The sequence below is a fragment of the Atractosteus spatula genome, chromosome 7, assembly GCF_055471065.1.
Source record: "Atractosteus spatula isolate fAtrSpa1 chromosome 7, fAtrSpa1.hap1, whole genome shotgun sequence".
NCBI classification, from domain to species: Eukaryota; Metazoa; Chordata; class Actinopteri; order Semionotiformes; family Lepisosteidae; genus Atractosteus; species Atractosteus spatula.
The window spans coordinates 45,799,556-45,819,416 of record NC_142712.1 but is presented as its reverse complement, the minus strand read 5'-3'; positions in this window follow the sequence as shown (position 1 = coordinate 45,819,416).

The window sequence follows — 19,861 nt, the reverse complement described above, 5'->3', positions numbered from 1 at the left end:
TTAGAAATGTTTGCATAAGTAACGTTAAGTCTCTAATTTCAAGGAGATAAGCCAAATTTTTTTCCTATCCTTAAGGGTATCTACAAAAAGTAACCCAAGCAGATACTGGGAGGATGAAAGGATGCCATTAGTTATGAAATCTCTGTTTTTCACAAGGACTGCCTCACTCTGCCACCTTGAATCTTATTCCTTGCCTTAAGGTAAATATGTGAGCTTTTGCTAACCACAAGATAGTTCATTGCATGACTACGGGAATGTGTCGCGTCAGTGGGTTAAACATTTGTCATTCCACTTCCCACGTAGCAGGGGTACATCCGTCCATCCGTTTTCTAACCGTTTCATCCAATTTAGGGTTGCGGGGGAGCCGGAGCCTATCCCAGCAACCACCAGGCACAAAGTAGGGTACATCCTGGATGGGACACCAGTCCATCACAGGGCAAACACACACTCAAATTCTCACACAAGGCGATTTTCCCAGATGCCAATTAACCTTCTAGTATGTCTTTGGGCTGCGGGAGGGAACTGAAGCACCCAGAGGAAATCCACGTGAGCACGTGTGAAACATGCAAACTCCACGCAGATAGCACCCCAGGTCCGGAATTGAATCCACAGCCCTAGTGTGGTGAGGTAGCAATGTTAATCACTATATCACACATTGCACAGATAACATTTCTAACTATTAGAATTGTTTCAGGTACAAAATGTACATTTTTATGCCAAAGATATGCTCTGCTTTCTCACTCACAGCTGTGTCTTTTGCACCTCGGCCATGTTAACCACCGAGGCCTGTCATCAGGAGCAGAGGATTATTGTAATGAACACAGATTTTGAGGTAACGTTCCCCTTCCCAGTGGAAGAATTCCTTCAGCTCATGTCATCACTGCAGCACGGAGCCAGGACAGTGGAGTTCCGGACTGAAGGCACTGCCATCGGGACCCTGAAGGAAGACCACAGCTTTTGAAGTTTCCTTAACTCGGTCGCACCTCAGCCTTCTACGAGCCCGACACCCACCACAGCCAATGAAATTATAAATAAAATACAAAACACAATAAAGCATGCAAAGAAAGTTAAACACATCACAGCCCCAAACCCATATCTTATTTACTGCAAGTGTATCACTGGATCCTGTAAATTAACGTCCAGCATTGTTTCACTGTGAGCACTAAATTTTCCTGCAGATCCCAGTCATAGTGTTGACTACTGGCCATGCGATTTTCTTGCCCACTTAAAGCTTCTCCTTCTTAACACTATCAGCTATCGATCATGAGCTTAATGCCAAAGAAATGGGAAATTCAACAGAATGAAGGAGCACTCGAACCAGGCTCTGGGCACTGTTGTCTTCTACCAGTCCACAATCGCATGTCCTTGTTTTATACAGTATGGGACTTTTTCTGTCTTTAAGTTGCTACTTACAGAATAGTCAATATAGCGATGTACCTGCTGGGCAACAAATCTATTTCGAGTCTGGTTAAAGATGTGTCATGGGGGAAGGAGTATCATCTCAATTAGCAGAGCGCTGGGATGCTATAGGAGCTGCAGTGAAACCCTGCTCAGACATCTGCAGCCAGCATTAGAGCTGCTCTTTACATTTTAAAGACATCCATGTGTCTGACTTCAATCCTTCTTGCAGTAAAGAGTACAGGCCAAAAGGGGACTTGCTTTACTAACTCTATCTACAGCACTTCAGGAACTGCATCAAGCACCAGGTCTCTCAAAATTGTTTGACTTTACCTGTAATTTTAGCCCATTATTCAACAGGGAGAACAGGGGCTGGGGGGCGCGTGATTTGACGAGGTCAGTTTAAATCAAATTACACAAGAAAGCAAAGCAAAGATAACACACATCTCCCACAGAATCACCTGAAAACTGGCACCAAAAATTGTTGGAGCCAAAGCTGTTTATCTGATGAAAAACGTGATGAAAGATAAGAGCAATACATTTAAAAAACACATACAATCCTGGTATCAATTAGGTTGTCTGCGTTAGAATTGTATATAGTATAGTTGTGACCTGGTGATAAATCCATATAATCAGAAATATATTAACCAGACTAGATTATTGGTTTGAACCATTATGTGCTTCTATTGTCCTAGACAGGCTGAGCTGAAGGATATGAGCATGAACTTCACACATATGGCTGTATTAGGGGTATAAGCTGAGATTCCATCAATTAAAATAGCCAGGACAGCCAGACTGGAGACCTCAACAAAATCCATAATTTACCTTACATTTTTTAATTAAAAAACTAGGGATTCTGACAGGTCTCAAATGTACATAATAGCAGACATATTATTATTACATTAGTGTCCTTTTTACATAGTCACTATGACCTTTTTCTCAAGCATGTATTGTAAAAACAATTCCAGTGTCACTCTTACGGTCAAGGTGACAATGTATTGAACTCTGATTCAAAGATGTTACACATATTGTAACATCAAAACAAAGACCAGATTCCAGACATTGTCATTTGAGGATTTTAAACAAAAACAAGAAAAGAAAAACACAAGAATTGCCATTCTTTCTGGTTAGTCTCTCAGAAACTTGCTTGCACAGACTCAAACACTCCTTGCCTGGAGTCTCTCGTTTTGTCTCATGTGACGTAGAAGAATATAGTGAAGCAAGGATCAAACTGCATCTTGGGTAATACCAGGACTGCTACAAAAATCACCTGGAAGTCACAGGTCACAATGTGCTTTCAAAATGGAAGGCCCCAAGATGATCATGTGCCATACAACAGACGCCTGCAGGAAAATACATTAAACACATAAGAAAACCTTTCTTCAGAGACCATATTATTCCAATTTCAATCAATATTATCCTGTAAGAATTAATCTAAAAATCTGTAAATACTTCAAGATACCCGTGTACAGCTGCAAACTCAAAGTCAACAGTGCTGATGAGGAGGATCGTTATTTAACAGGGGTAACAGTCACGTTGCCCTGTGCTACATCTCACAAATGGACCAAATGATGCCTCATGATACATTACATGGCTAAGAAATGTAATTACACTCTGTGATGTAGTTTAGCATTCCCAATACTAGCATTGTGTATAAAGTCAGAATCCTGAAACTGCACTTCTCAACTCATTTGCTGTGCTCTGCCATTAAAGAATGAGCCTAATGTGCTAATACTGTCAATTCTCTTTAATGAAGCATGTTAACAGGACCTGAAAGGACAGCTCTCCTCCAGCCTGACCAGTGCCTCTCAGTCTCAGGTCACACAAAAATGGAAACGTGAGTGATTAATAAGGAGGCTTCTGGCTTGCTGCTCCATCCTGGTAGTCTGGTATTGATCAGACATGTCCACATTAGACAAGAGATGCTTTTATAATAATCTTCCCTCACATCATGTAATGGGTACATTAGTAGCACATCCCTTTATATCTGACACCTGTTTGGTCTCTTTAGAATTACTGTTTGCATTACAACAGTGTTTAATGGCCTCTTTAGAAGAAAGAAAAAAAAACAGAAAACTTTCCATAAGTTCCAGCTTAAGAGCAGCAGAGAATGTCATCACAGATATTCAGCGAAAGATATTGCTGTTTTAGCTCGACCTCTTTCACACAACCTTTGCCTGTCCTGCTAAAGGCACAGACCAAACTCCGGTATTAAAGATCTGCAGAATCATTTCATTCCAGAGCCCTCCTGGAGTCCCAAGGCAGTTGATTCCTCCCTGATCACAAAGGGACAGGGCAGATCTAAGGAAAGATACGCTAAACATACAACAACCATACAAAAACAGACAAAACATTAATCATCCTGGCAGTAAAAGAACAACACAGATGTGAAGGGATCCAGTCACACAAACTGAAGTGTGCACAAACTACATATGTGGAGTTGTTTTCAATGCGGCATATTCAGAATGTTATGAAATGCATTATTGTGATAAGTGTCAGTTTCTACTACTTTCAATAAAACGGCACAAATAGAAAATACACAGAGGCACACATAAACAGAAGTTGTACTTTCTTTGTGCAGGCTTAGTAAATCCTGCTTTCTTGCATTCTTTTTTCACAGGTCTAAAGGTTAGCTTAGCAACCCCTAGCTGCTTAATAACAGACTACTGAACAAAGGCCACCTGGATACCATCATTCTCACCCAAGGTAAACATCACTGACATTCCACCCAGCCTGCTGGCCTGTGCAGGTTAGGGGTCATGATGACAAACGAGTGACCCAGGAGCCTTGAAAGGTAGAGATGTTTCTGGAATCTTTCACCAGGGGACAACACTTAGTGCTCAGGCAGTATCATTACCATGGCTGATATTCTGAGGGCTGCTCTGTGACCATTTACTCTAATACACGAAGGCCAACACGGCAGCACATTCTCAGGAAAGCTATTTAAGATGTGACTTAATGACATAAATAAGGCCAAGGTACATAGTGTGTTTTTCTTATCCTCGTGCTCTTACACAATCGAAATTTACAGCTATTTTTCTTAAAGCTGGGTTGCAATATAGTATTTTTTTAACAAATTCCTTGACTAAAGGCAATGTTAATTTCTAGAATTCTATACAAAAATATCAATATTTAATCATTATAGGAACTTTAAACTGAAAAACATAGTGTACATTGTATCACTTAAAATTTATATTTAATATATTAAATATGATTAGAATATTAACTTATATTTTTATTCATTGGTAAGGAGTATACTAACTATTATTGCTCTCAACAATAATTTAGGATGCATTCAGGAAGTCTGCTACAAGAGTAAACTGAGAAATGATTGTTTTTTTTTTCATTTCATTTGAGAGCACATATGGAGATAAGAGCAGAGAGCAACCAGCACAGGATTATATTTCTACATGTGGGAGTCATTCTTAAGCTTGTCACCTTGAGTATAAAACCAAAAGATATGAAGGTTCTAACAAGCAAATGTCTCCTGTTTTGTTTCTTTAAAATGAACAACCCTATCCATTGTTATTGGAAAACCACTTATTCCACAACTTATCCCAGGTGCATGCTAGGAACTCAATTAACCCTGGCAGCACATCTTGGCAAGGTTGGGACCATGTGGCCATAGGGATAACATGTATACTCCACACAGAGTGTACCCCAGAACGGAATCAAACCAGGACCCAATAGGTGCAGCAGCACAAACCATCATGTCCTGAAATCTGAAAAGAAGCCTTAAAAAATTTGCATATTTGAAATCATCCAAAGTGAAGTTAATGTTGTGGCATGTTGATAAATACCTGAGGTCACAAAGATGATTTGCTCATGATTCCACTCTCATTGTACTGCCAGCCTGCCCTCACTAGTTAAATCTGCAGACACCTTTCCTCCCAGCCTCTCAGCTATCTGTGCCCTTCTGCCAGCTCTCTGCTTCATGCAGGGAGTTTCTGTGGCGTGGTCAGTCAAAAGCTGAAGGTAGAAAATTAAAATTCATATTACTGCAGGAAAACCACACTCCTGGATCCCAGGCAGGGAATTCAGTGCATATGGCACAGCTCCTCCGCATAGTTTTGAAGATATAAGTATTTCTGTCCCTCCTGACAAGTATGTGATCTCTCAGTGAAAACTAAATCATGTCATGCATGTGAGGGCCTGGTAATAACGGAAAGCTTTGAGAAGCACAGAGAGAATAATTTAATTCTTGAAAAGCACCTTTCAAAGCAGACGTTGTCACATCAAGACAGACATACCTCAGTATGGGAACATGTGGCCTGATCAGATTGAATTAAAAAGAAAATCACTGACTTCATATTTCAGGTTACATACTAATTTTCTGCTTAGATTAACTTCAGGGAGCTGCAGAAAGTAGAAGCTTAATTATTCAGGTTGTTGCAAAAATATACAAAAACACAATAAGATAGCAGAGAATCTTGCCATTTTTTATCGGCATAAAGGTATAGTTGAAGTAAAATCGTCCTTAAATTATTTGAAAATCAGGCTGTACAAATTGGACTTTCACAATAACAATCTTGCATATTGAGATGTAGTTACAAATGGAGCTTGTAAATTTAACCCTAATCAAAGTCGACTACCATCCAGCTTCAGTACAGCTTTGTCTCATAGACAATTTAAAAATAAGAATGCATGCGCAAGGTACAGCTCTCAAATCAATGGATTTTTGTTTCTTTCCCCTCCGGTAAAAGGTTTACATGTGCTCTGAGTCTCAGGATAACAGGCAGGATGTTGACTAGCTCGAGTTACGACGCTCCTTCAACTGTTCAGATTCTGATGAAGCAGCTGGCAGTCGCTGTGGGTGTTGGGGACGCGGCTGAGCCTTATTGGAAATTCTTTATACCAGCGGTTACTGCAGCCACACATCCTGACCCCACACTGCTGCATGTCAAGGCTGGGTGTTGTGAGAGCAGAACTTTTCTGTGGGGAATAAGCGAGACAATAAGGGAGAGGTGGTGATTGTTTTTTATGTGTTCGTGCTTTCATATTGTTTAGGCCTCATTAGGGAAAGACACAGAAATGTTCTGGTCTGTGTCTTTCTTGCTCCTGGTCCTAAAGAGTTTTTCTGTCTGCTCTTTTTTTTACAGCTAAACTTGAGGAAAAAAAACACAGCCCAAACAGCACTGTTTAACGAGTGATCTGAGTGAAAGGGCCATATTTTAAGAGGTGTTTCAGAGGCTACTGCTTCAAGTGTTTTTTTAAAGAGCCATCCCCTTAGCCCCACTTTATCTCACCCGGCTGACCCCTAATCAATGTTATAGTCTTATAAGAATGTCTAATACCAATACCAATGAGCAAGAATATGAAAAGCTGTCCTCTAGAGGAGTGCTTTTCAGCTAAGCACTGCAGATACCGAGACAAACCAAACACCTGAAGCTCTTGAGCAGGAACGCAGACATGGGCGAACGCTCAGGGCTTCTTCTGACCAGCGGCCTGCCCAGGTGGCCTGCCTGCGAGCCCTGGTGTCCGGGACACCAGACGACAGCTCCAGTCAACACCTCCCTAATGAAGGAGGAGACCCCTACACGAGGATCCAATGACACCATCTCAGCTTCTCCGGACATTTGGAGAAGAAAAATCCCAAAACACTCTCAGCCTTCAGAAAGCTAATTAATATTTAGGGGAGAGTGTACCATTCCTTCTTAGATTTCTTCACACATTTATTTGTTTGGCTTGTCTTTTATATCATTCCTTTGAAAGATTGACTTTTCATTATTTTTCTTTAAGATCACATTTTATATGCATTAGCAGTAGCTCAATTACCAGAACCAGTCCAGCCATTGTGCTTTAATTTCTGGGTCTGTCACCAAACCACTAACATTATGACAGATAAAGATACAAACCTTCATAAATATAAATGTTTATAGATATAAAATTTCAAATTTTGACATCCTGAAAAATATTATCATTATAAGCCTTATTAACTCACCTTTTAATTTTTTTATTTGTTTTTTTTAAATCTATACTAATTTTTCAGATGAGAGACACAAATGCCAAGAAGTGTTGTGTTGTTTTCCAGAACTAGCATCATCCTGAACGGCTCAGTCTCCAAGTATTCCCAGAACAAGGCAGAGAGTGCCTATAAGGCTGGCAGTCTCTTATTCTCATAGTAGCCAGCTCTTTCCAGGACAAAGAGTGGCTATATTAATTGTTGTTTCCTTAAGAATACAACATACACGAGTTACACAGAGAGAATAATTATAACAGATCTGGTTTTACGATGGTCAATGATATATCTGTGCTGTAATCCACATGCATTTGCTGTCAGAGATTATTACAGATTTGTGTCACCCCCAGTCACCCCCATAATGAGAGGAAATCAGGGTCACTAGAGAGTAAGTTCATACTCACCCTACCTGCCCTGGCACTGAGGGGGTGGGTCTGGGTGTGGGGAATATTTTTTAAAAATAATTCCTTCATTTGCTTGTTTTCTGGTATAAAGTACTTATAGTGTCTCTGTGGGTGTGTGTGTTTGGGTGTGTGGGTAAAAGTTTAAATTTAACAGGAATGGGCCACTATCACTCCTGGGCAAAGACTTATTTCCACATTTCACAACATACAAGAAAAAAACACATATGATTATATTCATCTGTCTCAAGTGCACTTTGGTCAAACCCCTCTTGTTAAGGCCCCTTTTCAACATATTTATCAAATTAAGTTTATTTTCAGAGAGCCTCCTTGAGAGTCCTGCATAACCCTACACTACACAATCCCTCACCCTTTATGAGGACCAGAACTGGTAGCACAAACCATAAGCAAGTCGGAGCTTTGAACTAGAGCATTTCTACTTTTACTGCAGACTTGTCCAACTTTACAGTATCAGAATTTAAATCATCCCAATGAAGTACAACCGTGCTTTAATCCTTTTCTTTCAGTCAGGAAACAGGGAAATTGCCATATGACTAGACCATGAAAGACTGCCTTATGTTCTTGCACACCTCAAAAGTAGGTATTCTGCTAAAGGACAGACTATTTTGTTGTTTGTTTTTGCTTTTAATTAGCAAAATAAAAGAGTTCCATGAGGGAAGCAATTTAGGACCTGTCATATTCTCATAACGCACATCTGCTAGTGCTGGACGCAATCAGGCCGATGTGTACAGCACTGTAAGTGCAGTTTGTGTTCCAGCTCATGCAATGAGACCTAATTACCCAGCTTGCCCATGACATTCCCGTTTAAGGGTCACGGATGATTTTTTTTTTCCCTCAATCAGCCACCCCTTCACCCATGGCCGATTTCATCACGTCACCGGGAATGAAGCACGAGGGGGGCCTGATGAAATTGGAAAAGCATGTGGAGTCAAAAAATCACCCTCAGACGGATTCAGACACTTCCTGCCACTCCGCAGATGCCACAGTGCTGCGAGCCACCCTCCCAGGAGAGATGATTCACCTGGAAGGAGGGCCAAGCATTGCCAGATGTGTAGGAAGCTGCCTGGGACCCACACACTAACACTGTCTCAATTGTGTGAAGCATATGCTTTCAGTCAAGGGTGAAAAATGCAGGCACCAGCACATGCCAAAAGTCTTTCAAGCATGGCCCACCAGTCAGCCTGAAGCTTAACACGCTGATCCTCCGAGTCAGCAGATGTGTGTCACCACGGAGCAAGTCAAGGCTGGTTAAACTGTAAAACAGCTAAGGGACCTAATCCAGACATTCAGCCCGAACAAACACAAAACGTATCTCTGTCACTTTCGGCACTTAAACTGTTAGACAACGTCTTCAAAAAAGCAAAAAAAAAAAAGAAGCTGGCTTTCCATTACCTTGCAAGTTGAGAGGCAGTCAGGACAAGCCTACACTGTCCTGCTAACAGGAAATGTGCTTTAATCCAGGATCCACATTTTTCGAGGTGAAATATTTAGAGCTTGAAATGTAAATGACAGAATTATGAATTCCTACATGTGTAATTTTGTATAAATGAACAGTTTCAATATGTGTTTTCAGTAACTGCCTTTTAAGATCATTATAATCTACTGTATACAGTATGTGTACGTTACATAAATGTCTGTCTTTTGCGCTCTATGGTAAAAAACACATGAAATGAGGCACCTTAAAAGGCTTAAATCAATCAAATGAGGGTAGTCCGCTTTCAGCTGGATATCCCATTTTGTTCTGAGGAGATGTCTTTGTGTATGTGTTATAAAAAAAATGATTTCCTTCTTCATTACAAATCTTCCACCTCCCCTCCCCAGGATTCTGATACAAAGTGTCTATAAGCAGCTGGTGTACACTCATCCTTTTGTACAGTAAATCTTTCTCAAATCCTCCTCACCTGGGCTCCAGTTCACAGATGGCTACCTTTAGCGATGCAGCTTGTAAATGTCTGAAGCTTTTGCAAGAATGTTGATGTTACACAATGACCTCATTGTGCTGTGATACAGCTTGTCTGAGCTCCGTTTTGTGTCATAGTCACACCTGTTCCACCTATGCCAAAGGGCCACAAAAGCCAAAGTTACATCAATCAGCATTTAAACTCATCTAATGAATGTGGCTTTCTGCCTTTCCTCTCAGCCAGCACATTTGTCTATGGAGGCTCTCAAAGAACTACTCCGTGGTTTCAAAATTTAACCATTTGTTTGCAAAGACAAGATAAAAAAAACAATCATATCTTTTCAGCGCAACAGCTGAAATATCCAGCAAACATATTTACTGCAATTAAAACAGGCATGATTTACATTTTTAAACACCCACTCTAAATTATTTATTTTCCTGGTTTCGCTTTGACTAAACAAATGCCATAACAGCTCAATCAACTGAGTAATTATTTTCCTCTAGTGATGATGTGTCCCTATCAAGTATCTAAAGAGACTACTCATCAGTCAGCAATTGGCAGCACTTCCCAGAATTCCATGATGTTTACTTCTGATATTCTGTGCAAAATGTCATTTGTGGAAGTTACATAAAATGTTGGGCCAATCTGGAAAAAGCAAAATGGTTTGTACACAAGGGGAATCATTACTGGCTGTCATTGTGTCAGATCCATTCATTAGGTAGGTACAGTAAGTCATTACTGTTATCATCTATACTGTATATCTTGTAATGTGAAGCCCAAAACTGGTAACTAATCAGAGAGCATACAAGCAAAAGACAACATATAAATCTATGTTGTTGTTCTGGTAAGAAAACTATAATTTGTTGTTGGAAAAATACTTTTCCTTCCATCTGGTCACAGTATTGTCGATAATTATTTTGAGCCATAAAACGTAAAAGTGCTGTTTTATTTAATACAACACACGCAAAGCCTATAGAACTTGTCACAATAAATATACATTTACTTCCTTAAGGTTACATAAGGGGATATTTAAATGCATCTTGCCACACGTTGCTGGCTCTGAGAAGTCACGGTTTGTGCCAGAAACTCTCAATTGTTATCAGGCTGAGAAAGATTGGCGACTCAAGCCTATGGAGTCGCACAGACCCCCGCACCTCTGAATTACACCACAAAAGCAGTGCCAAGTTCCCAGGGTCTGCACTACGTCTGCCTCTAGCGGGAGCGCGGTACACAGAAACCTTGTTCGGAGCGAAATATAAAGATACAATTCTTTGTTCACCCTCGTTTTTCCTCAGAGATAGCTTTCCCCTCTTAGATGCGTACTGGTGACATCAAATTAAAACGTGCTCTATATAATAAAAAAGGAAATTAACTACAAATCACTCCTGTTAGACAGTAATTATGGTTTTAGGCAACGCTTTCAGAAGAAAATACAAATGGCGAGACTAGTCTTAATTACCGTATCATTACAGATCACAGAACTATCTTAAAATAAGGACAAAAACAATCTTGAAGAAGACCGCTCACTTACAGTAAATATAACAACTACAGGTCTGATTTAAAATTTAAGATTGAAACGCACATCTGCACGAGTGTCATTTTATTATTTTACTTTTCATAGGTACACTATTAACGCCTTGTGAAGCTTAAATACTGCGAAAGCGCAACAACTTCAGGAATTTCATTTCTTCCTTAAGGTTACATGTACGGTGTAAAGTGTTGCACGGAGGACCGCAAACTGGGTGCAAGTTAAATGTTCAGACATCGTTTATGACTTCATTTGCATCAAGTTTATAATTTTTGATAATTATGATTTTGTTAAAACTATAAGAGTAACATCACATGTGCTGATGTGACAAGACTGCACTAAGGCTACAATTCAACTCTGGATGATACGTCTACAAAACTAAACACACACCTCGATGCTTCCACGATTTATTTCAGGTGAGCCTTTGAAGGCAAACATGAACGAGTAGTCAAGGCTATGAGGTCAGTTTATTTCGGTGTGGAAAGAATGTTAATATAAGGGCACATAATTCGGTCGTTCTTTCCCCCCCCCCCCCCCACTATGATGGAAATGGTTATGCACCGCAAAGGAGCGTCTGTATAAATAAAAATGCAATTTTCTTATCGGTTTTACACTACCTAACACTGACATGACCGGCGGTGAACTAACACGTAATCAGTTCACTGTCCCGCTGGCAGGAACCAGGCAAGCTCTAATCCAGCACATCATCAATATGGTTTCGCTGTTTATCTTCCTCTGCTGCTTTTACTTCAAAAGCACATGGCTTTGCATGGCATTTATTGGACAGAGGTTTACAACGAAGAGCTCAGTTCGTTTGTCATTGATGTTCTGCCGATCATTTAAAAGTGAGCCGAGCCTAGTGCTGACCAGCGCGATAAACAAGAGGTGTGGAGCTCTGGAAATAACCAAAAGGCAGCTCTGTCCTAAACGCTGTATATACAGTACAGTACATACTGTAGTAGGCACGGATAACATTTATATCCCTACGCTCTGCCTGAACATCTTATTTGGACCATACCTTGCGACAGCAGTGACACCTGGTGTGGAAAGCCTCAAGAACCCCCCCCCCCCCCCCGGTTTTTAACTTGTCTAGCATTTTAAACAAAGATGACCATAATTACAAGTTTCCTCTAAAATAAAGAAGTTGTACGTCAACAGCATTGGAAGAACAAGGGGAAAAAAACAAAAAAAGGAGCCTTAAGGAATGACCGTTCCAATAACTTCTCCTCAAAATCTCTCCTGTCTGCGTAGGCACTTCAGAGAAGCTGAACTGTGCTGAAACGTCCTGTAATAAATTCCAATGGAAACAGAGCAGAGCAGATTGTCCAGAAAAGCAACTGCATGAAGGGGAATGAGTATCTGTGTTGTCCCACCTACGATTATTCAAAATAAAAACATCAAAAATATTTGATAAACCCTAACCAGCTGCTTTGGATACTTCACACATTCTTCCATTGAGTGTTAGGTATTGAGTGGGGAATTCATAGTGTGTATGCATGTGGTGTATGAACTAAGCTGGAAGCTGTGGTTAGGTTTTATACTCTTGAGTTATTTAGACAGGCCTCAGCTTCAGACCATAAGTTCCCTGCAATTATATTTTATGTGTGCCTTAGATTTTCAAACATTTTAAAGCAAAGCAAAGCGAAACAAGTGCAATGTGGTGAAATTATTCACCCCATAAAAATATGGCTCTGAAGGTGGAACATTTTTTGTTGCGTACTGTCCTCAGTCTTTTAAAATTACACACTGCCAAATGGTTGAAAGGCTAAAATATTTTACACCAGCACTGAGGATAATTGCCAGCAGTGCACTGGCCTTAAAATTCTCTGAAGAAATTAACTGGGAATAGTGAACAAACATAGACAAGAAGAGGCCTTCTAATAAAACACAGCGCAGGATCGCTCAGTCATGAGAGACTATCCTTCTTTTTGGAACTGCAGAAGGAAAATCAATACACTCAAGTGCAGTGCCTGTGGTGGCATTCGTAATCCAGTTGCTGCATTAATGTTTCAGAAGCTCAGAGAGCTAGTTCATCTCCAGTATGCCAGAGCCCTTGGAGGTCTCACAGCCTTTGGTTTTCCTCCAAAGCAGAATGTGCCAGCAGCACATTAACAGGTTTTCAAGGAAGACCGGACTTAATAACAGAATTATTACTCATTAATTTTAAAACCAACCCCCTTCAATTTTAAGAATTGAAAAACCTGAATAAAGAGGATGCATAAATCCAGAGCAGGCTGAGCATTAAAAAGGTGCGTGGACATGAGTATAATGCAAACAGACGTCTTACCAGTAAAATCTCTTGCTACATAGTGCATGTTGCCCTGACAATATTGGAATGCCACATGTTCATATTCAATTCTGAAATGGTATTGTGGCAGCGTTAACAATTATTGGCTTGAGTTCCCATTTAATCATGCGCAGGAGTTCAGATTCAAGGTTAGGTTGCTTTTTGTTCCAGGCTAGAGAAAATTCTACTGCTGAACAGAACTAGTTGCATTTATGACTAGTGCTCAATCCTGCTCCTGGCTCGAACACAAGACACTGACAAATGCCTCTGCAGGTCACTCAAGGTACAAAACACTCCATGCTTGCCATACCCTGCCTCTGTAACGGCTAAGAACTGGGATCTGACAATATGCAGCTCTTAGGGCTGAGGAACTGCTGTGCAGTGGAAAGAAACCAAGAATGATCTTCCCTAGACACTGAATCATAATCTCTAAAATTTGTAGGTATTTTGTGTTTATGCCACAGTTTCAGCAATGCTATGCTTTGACTTTAGGAAAGTATAAATCACCAGTGTGACAGCTCCCTTGTAGAGACTGGTACGGAGAAGGGAGCTGTCACAGGCAACGCCCACAGCCCTTGCCAGATGTGCTCTTTAGAACCATACCAGCATTAACTACTTGGACACCACTAATGCCTTTATTGATGCTGAAATACTCGCTGGCTGCTGCAGTGCAGCCTCTTCTATTTTTCTGCTGGCAATTCGTGAACACCAAAAACAAATTCATATCAGGACAAGACAATTTAATGCAGTTTATCATCAATGAGGCTTTTCTAGACAGCAATCACAAAGATCCAGGAGGTTTCTGAAGTGATCTAAGAAACAGATTCAGTATAGCAGGAATGATACAGTACATGTTTTTTGCTGTATCTAGAAAGCAATACAGTTTATATACAATACCCATGCAGTTTCAAGATTTGTATTGTGGATCAACATGTTTTCTTTTTATAAATATAAGGCAGTCATTTAGGGGGGAAAAAACTATTACCAAGCCCACGGTGTGCTTTAATGTGTTAATCTTTCAAACAGTGGATTACGGTACCATGCGTTACACATTACACGCAGCGTCTATGTACTGTATCTCTCATTTTCATACTTGGTGAATTTCTGTGCAATTGCAGGAGAGCACTTCAAGGAATTTTTGCTAAGTCCTACATTATAAAGAACTCTCTTGTCTTTGCTGTCAACACAGACGGGCTTTTCAGGGCTTGACCTGGGACAGCCCACAGGCCACGTCATACTAACAGTCTAATACACTCAAGAAGTAATCAAAATTAATCAATTTCTTTTACATGCTGCCACAGTCAATTTATGCACATATTAAGGTTATAGTAACCAACAGTGTGTGAGAAACAATTCTGCATTAAAGTCAGTGAGAAATTAATTTTCTTTAAAAAAAGAAATAACATTCCAACCCTCCCCAACAAAACCTTGCATGGAATTTTATCTGCAGTAATAGTCGCGTCAGGAATTTATAAATTAAATTTAAACTTTCCGAATCGCGTTAAATTCCCATTGAGTAGTTTTACTATATTTTTATCATCTATTTTCTTGCCACCTACTACACATATATGTTTACTTATTAACACACTAACACTCAATCTGAGTTTCCCAAAAAGCACTCTGGACTACAACTGCTGTGCTCTGCCTCCCTCTCTGTGTAAACGAGTGGTATTTAATGAAACCCTGAACAAATTTTAGGTATGCAAAAATCTTATTTGCACGAAGCTTATGGGGCCAATGTCTAATATAATCTGTTTTTTGTAATGATATTTATAATAATATAATTAAAAATGTCCAACCCCAGATAATGTATTTTGTAACGTTGCTTGAGTGTTTTTACAGCATCGAGTTTGAATGATCTTTCATTAATCTGTATTTATTTGAATAACAATAAGAACTTTATATCGTGATACCTAAATGCAAAACAATGCGTTTACATTTACACACACAGATTATTACAGATTATTACTCGTAATAATTAGAATGATAATAACATTAACAATAAAAATAGTTAAACCAAAATCAAATTCTTTATAAGTCAGCGTTAAAAATACAAATCCAACAGACACACACAGAATCGTCCAAGCTGTTGTCACACTTTTAAAGTTATCAATTATGTATAACTATTTATAGACCTGCATTGAACTTGAAAATAAAAGTTACCTACCGACGCCATCTTTCTCCTGATCCATGTACTGCTATTACCTTGAAAACAAAACGTCGCAGCGGTGAAATTCAACGAATAAGTGAATTCGCGACGTGTGTTGCGTTGAAAAAGTGCCGTGGCGTGGCTTTTTGGTTTAAAAGTGTTTGCTTTGGGTGCTTCAACTGAAGAAGTGTGGGATTCGTGAATTAATGAGACTTCGTCACATCACACCAATTCTGTCGCGTCCCAATGTCGCCTCTCATTACAGGCGCTCTCACAGGGCTACCTGTCCTACACGCTCTTCTTCACAACACCTGTGCGATTGTTCACAGCTGATTACTTTCCAGAGCGACTAGTGGCGCCTCGCACGAGTGACATTTCGGAGCAGTTTTGAGGTTTGTCTTCTTTTTTTTGTTGCTGGGACGCAAGTATCCTGAACATTTGAATCCCTCGCTTTGGCCTTCCGTTATTATTGTTACATTTTTGATCTTCCCTGATAGCGGAGTAGCAGCATTATAAACGTTCACAAAACACCGAAGCTGTGTTTGAAATCTTTTTTAAATTGTGTTTTTTGCCAAACCTGTGCATCTTCAAAAACCTCAAATTCCAAAGTCAAAAGAAAAAAGAAATGAAAGAGCACTGAAGACATATTTCGCTAAAGATATATTTTATATGACCCTTGTACTTAGACTGCTGATAACATAACTTGTAAAATTTTATTTAATTTATTACAGATTTATGCATACAGTAACATGTTCAATGTCATTATAAAGTCTTTTCCCATGGAGCCGGAATGTTACAATTTAAGTATTAGAAAAGCCTGAGAAAGAAGAATAAGTTGATTATAAGTAGTTAGTAAACAACTATGATCACTTATACTTGGTGATGGGTATGGAAACCTACAACTTATCCCTGAAGCTTAGGGCTGAAGGCTAGGCAAGACCCTCAGAAAGGATGCCAGTCTATCACTGGACCAACTCACACATGGGCACCTAGGGTCAATTTAGAGACTCTGATGATCTGAGCCAGCACGACTTTGGAAGGTGAAAACCCACATATAAACATTATGGGAACAGGCAAAATCCACTCAGCAGGCTCTCTGGTTAAGAGTCGAACCCTTGATCCATGTGCTGTGAGGCTGTCATTTTAACTGCCTTGTCCCCATGCTGCCCGTATCTTTCCAATTTAATTGGTTTTTCAGCATTTCAGCATTCATTCATTTTGTTTACTTTCAAGCTTGTTGGCATGTGTTATCTGTCCCAGCAAGCAACAGCACAAGGCAAGATACAGTCTGGATGGGACACCAGTCCATCACAGGGCCCACACTAGCATGGTGTAGTAGCATGCAGAACATGAGGCTTTGGACATAAAGATGGCAATACAGAGATATGTTAATACTTTCAAATTAATTTTAATGGCTAGCAGGCTGTGTGAAGTGTGCATGTTCCTCTCACGTACCTGAGCCCCCCTGAGAAAATACATGCTGTTATCTTTTTAATAAATGGAAAAATGAAAAAAAAAACATTATTTTTCTAGTTTTTAATTAAAATGCTTTGTTGTGGCAGAAGCTCTTTGCAGGCTCTGTATTGAAATGCAGCCTCATACACACCTGCTCCCAGTCAAGCCAGTCAGCCCATTTCTGAGGTGCTGTTCTGAGGTCTGGTGCCTCAGCCATTCTTCAGTGACAGTACTGATTCTACAGCCATACGCACTGTAATTTCTGTGCATAGTTCCTGTGTGAACTCCCCTCAAGTTGAATTCTTTCCCTCAGGCACCTCTATCTTTGTACATGGCAGTGTTCATCGCAGCTCAGTCTGATGTCATTTCTTTCTTTATTCCTCCATTGCCATGTCCTATGTAGGCATAGGCAACAAAGATGTGCTCATATACTTGTAGATCTCCCTGAGATTGAGGTCTTCACCACAATAGCTGTTTAGAAACACAAACAAACAATACAGCCCGGCTACGGCTTTTCCTCGGGTGAGTCAGAGCAGACTCAGTGGTTCTGCAGTAATTAAAGTTAAAAGTCTCACTTCCTGAGGCAATACCAAATGTGAGTTTTCAATCTTCTTTAAAATAACAGGTACAGTGAAATGACAGAGAATTCCCCGAGGGCGGAATACCCTGCTAATGTCTAAAGGTAAATCCTGTCTGAGTAACGCTGAATACAAAACAATCACGGGGACTTTTTTGACCATAATCTGTCCCTATTTGCCCCTGATGCCTTTGTCTGATCCGATTTTGTAAAGCCTGATTCACAGGCCCTGAGTGAGAAGCACAGTTCTGAATGAAAGCTGAGCAAAGGTCCGTGATGCTGTCACACCAACCAGCCACAGTCCCACTTCAGCTGGGCCCTATAGTACAGCAGGTATTCAAAACCCTGGTGCTCAGTCCTCACAGTGCTGGTGGTTTAAGAGGGAAGTGATTCATACGCTGAGCGGTTTTACAACACAACCCGTGATTATTGGAACCAACAGTATTTGTTGCATTTTTAATGCTTGTCAGTATTTTGGGGACTTTGCTAAGTTTTGATTGACCCAAAAAGATATAATGGTCATTAATGATACAGTGAGTCACCTGTTTGAAGACTGAACGCTGTTCTCTTTGCGAAGCTCATCATCAGGACGACGCTGGTTAAAGTATAACGCAGGTTAAAGAATTTATTCATTCCTGAAAGTTAGAAGCCGTTGTGGACCCAGTTACTCAGGCTTTGGCACGCGGAAAAAATAAAAAGGGGACGATAATTGGAAGCTGTGAAGCATAGGAATGCAAGTATCTCCGGCTTTGCCCGGGCTGCCTTCTGTTGCACTTCCCCGCTTGATTTCAATCCTGTCATTCCAGCTGACCGCTGCGCACACAGCTGCCTGTTGCTGACTGCACTCCTCCGGCCTCTCTCAGGGCTGGGCCCTGCGGTCCTCATTGCTCTGATTACAGCCCTAGCCTCTCTGCATGTCATGTACTGTACATCAGAGGAGATCACCAGCCAGCCTGAAAGTCAGATGACAATGAGCACATGCACAACCTGCTCACTGTTCAGGACAAGGTGGCCTGATGAATAGTGCTAAAATTGCAAAAAAACACATCCGGGCAGGGAATCGGTTTAAATGATGCTTAGACTGGATCCAAGGAGATGCCAAATTCTTCAAGACTTTGAGACTGCTTTATCATGAGACTGGCTCTTATGAAACCCATTTACAGAAAAACTCCCATTTCAGCTTTCTCCAGTGCTTTAATGTTCATAAATATCAGTACTGTACATGCAGTTCCATTTAAATTAAGTGTCATGAAACCTTGTCTTATAGCGTCATGTCTAAATAAAAGCTTGCTCCTCTGATGTAATCAGAAGTGTTGACGGTCTTGAATTACCTTGCCTAAGGCAATGGGCTGCTCACACTATATTAGACAGACATTGGGGAAAATATCCCAAAAGAAAGCACGGTACCTCTGCACCAAGACACATAAATTACAAATGCCTTTCCAACCCCCTTCCCTCTCGGCTTTCTCCCGTGTCCCATGGGAAGTGAAACTGAGAGGGGGATCCACATGTCACACAAAGTGCTGAGTGTTGAGTGGCCCTTCTGCGCAGGCTGCCACACACAGTGCTTCCGGCCGTCCTGGCCCGCGGCAGACGAAGGAAGCTCCAGTTCCTGGATCCATCACTCTTGCAGCCTGCGGGTCACACATAAACGTGACTTATGGTTTGAACCTCTGCAGAACAACGCCACGTGGCGTGAAGAATACACGGGCTATTTTTCCAGCTCTAAAAGGAACAATCTTGTAGTCAAAGGGTTGGAAGAAAATGTTTTTTTTTTCTCTTCTCTGTTATTTTTCACACAATAGTATTTTACATTTTTGAAGTATCATCATTTTTCAAGCACTGCCTCTTTCACAATTAGCAGGCAATTACTTATACAGTAAGAGTGCTTTTTTATATAAGCATTTGATATACATATATAAGCATAAAATTGCATAGAACTGCTTAGAAGGAGAGTAAGGAGAGTGCACTACAATAACAACCATCAAACTATCTATTTTTAACAACTGCTTAGTCCAGGAGTCTCCAGCCCCAGCCCAGTTATTCTTAAAAGTCACCCTCAATCACCCGTTATTGAAAGACTGGGAACACGAGATTAAGCAATTGATTGATTAAACAAATAATGGGTAAATGAAGGGAGTATTAGTCTCTGTAGGATATTTGGATTTTTGTTTCAGACAATCTC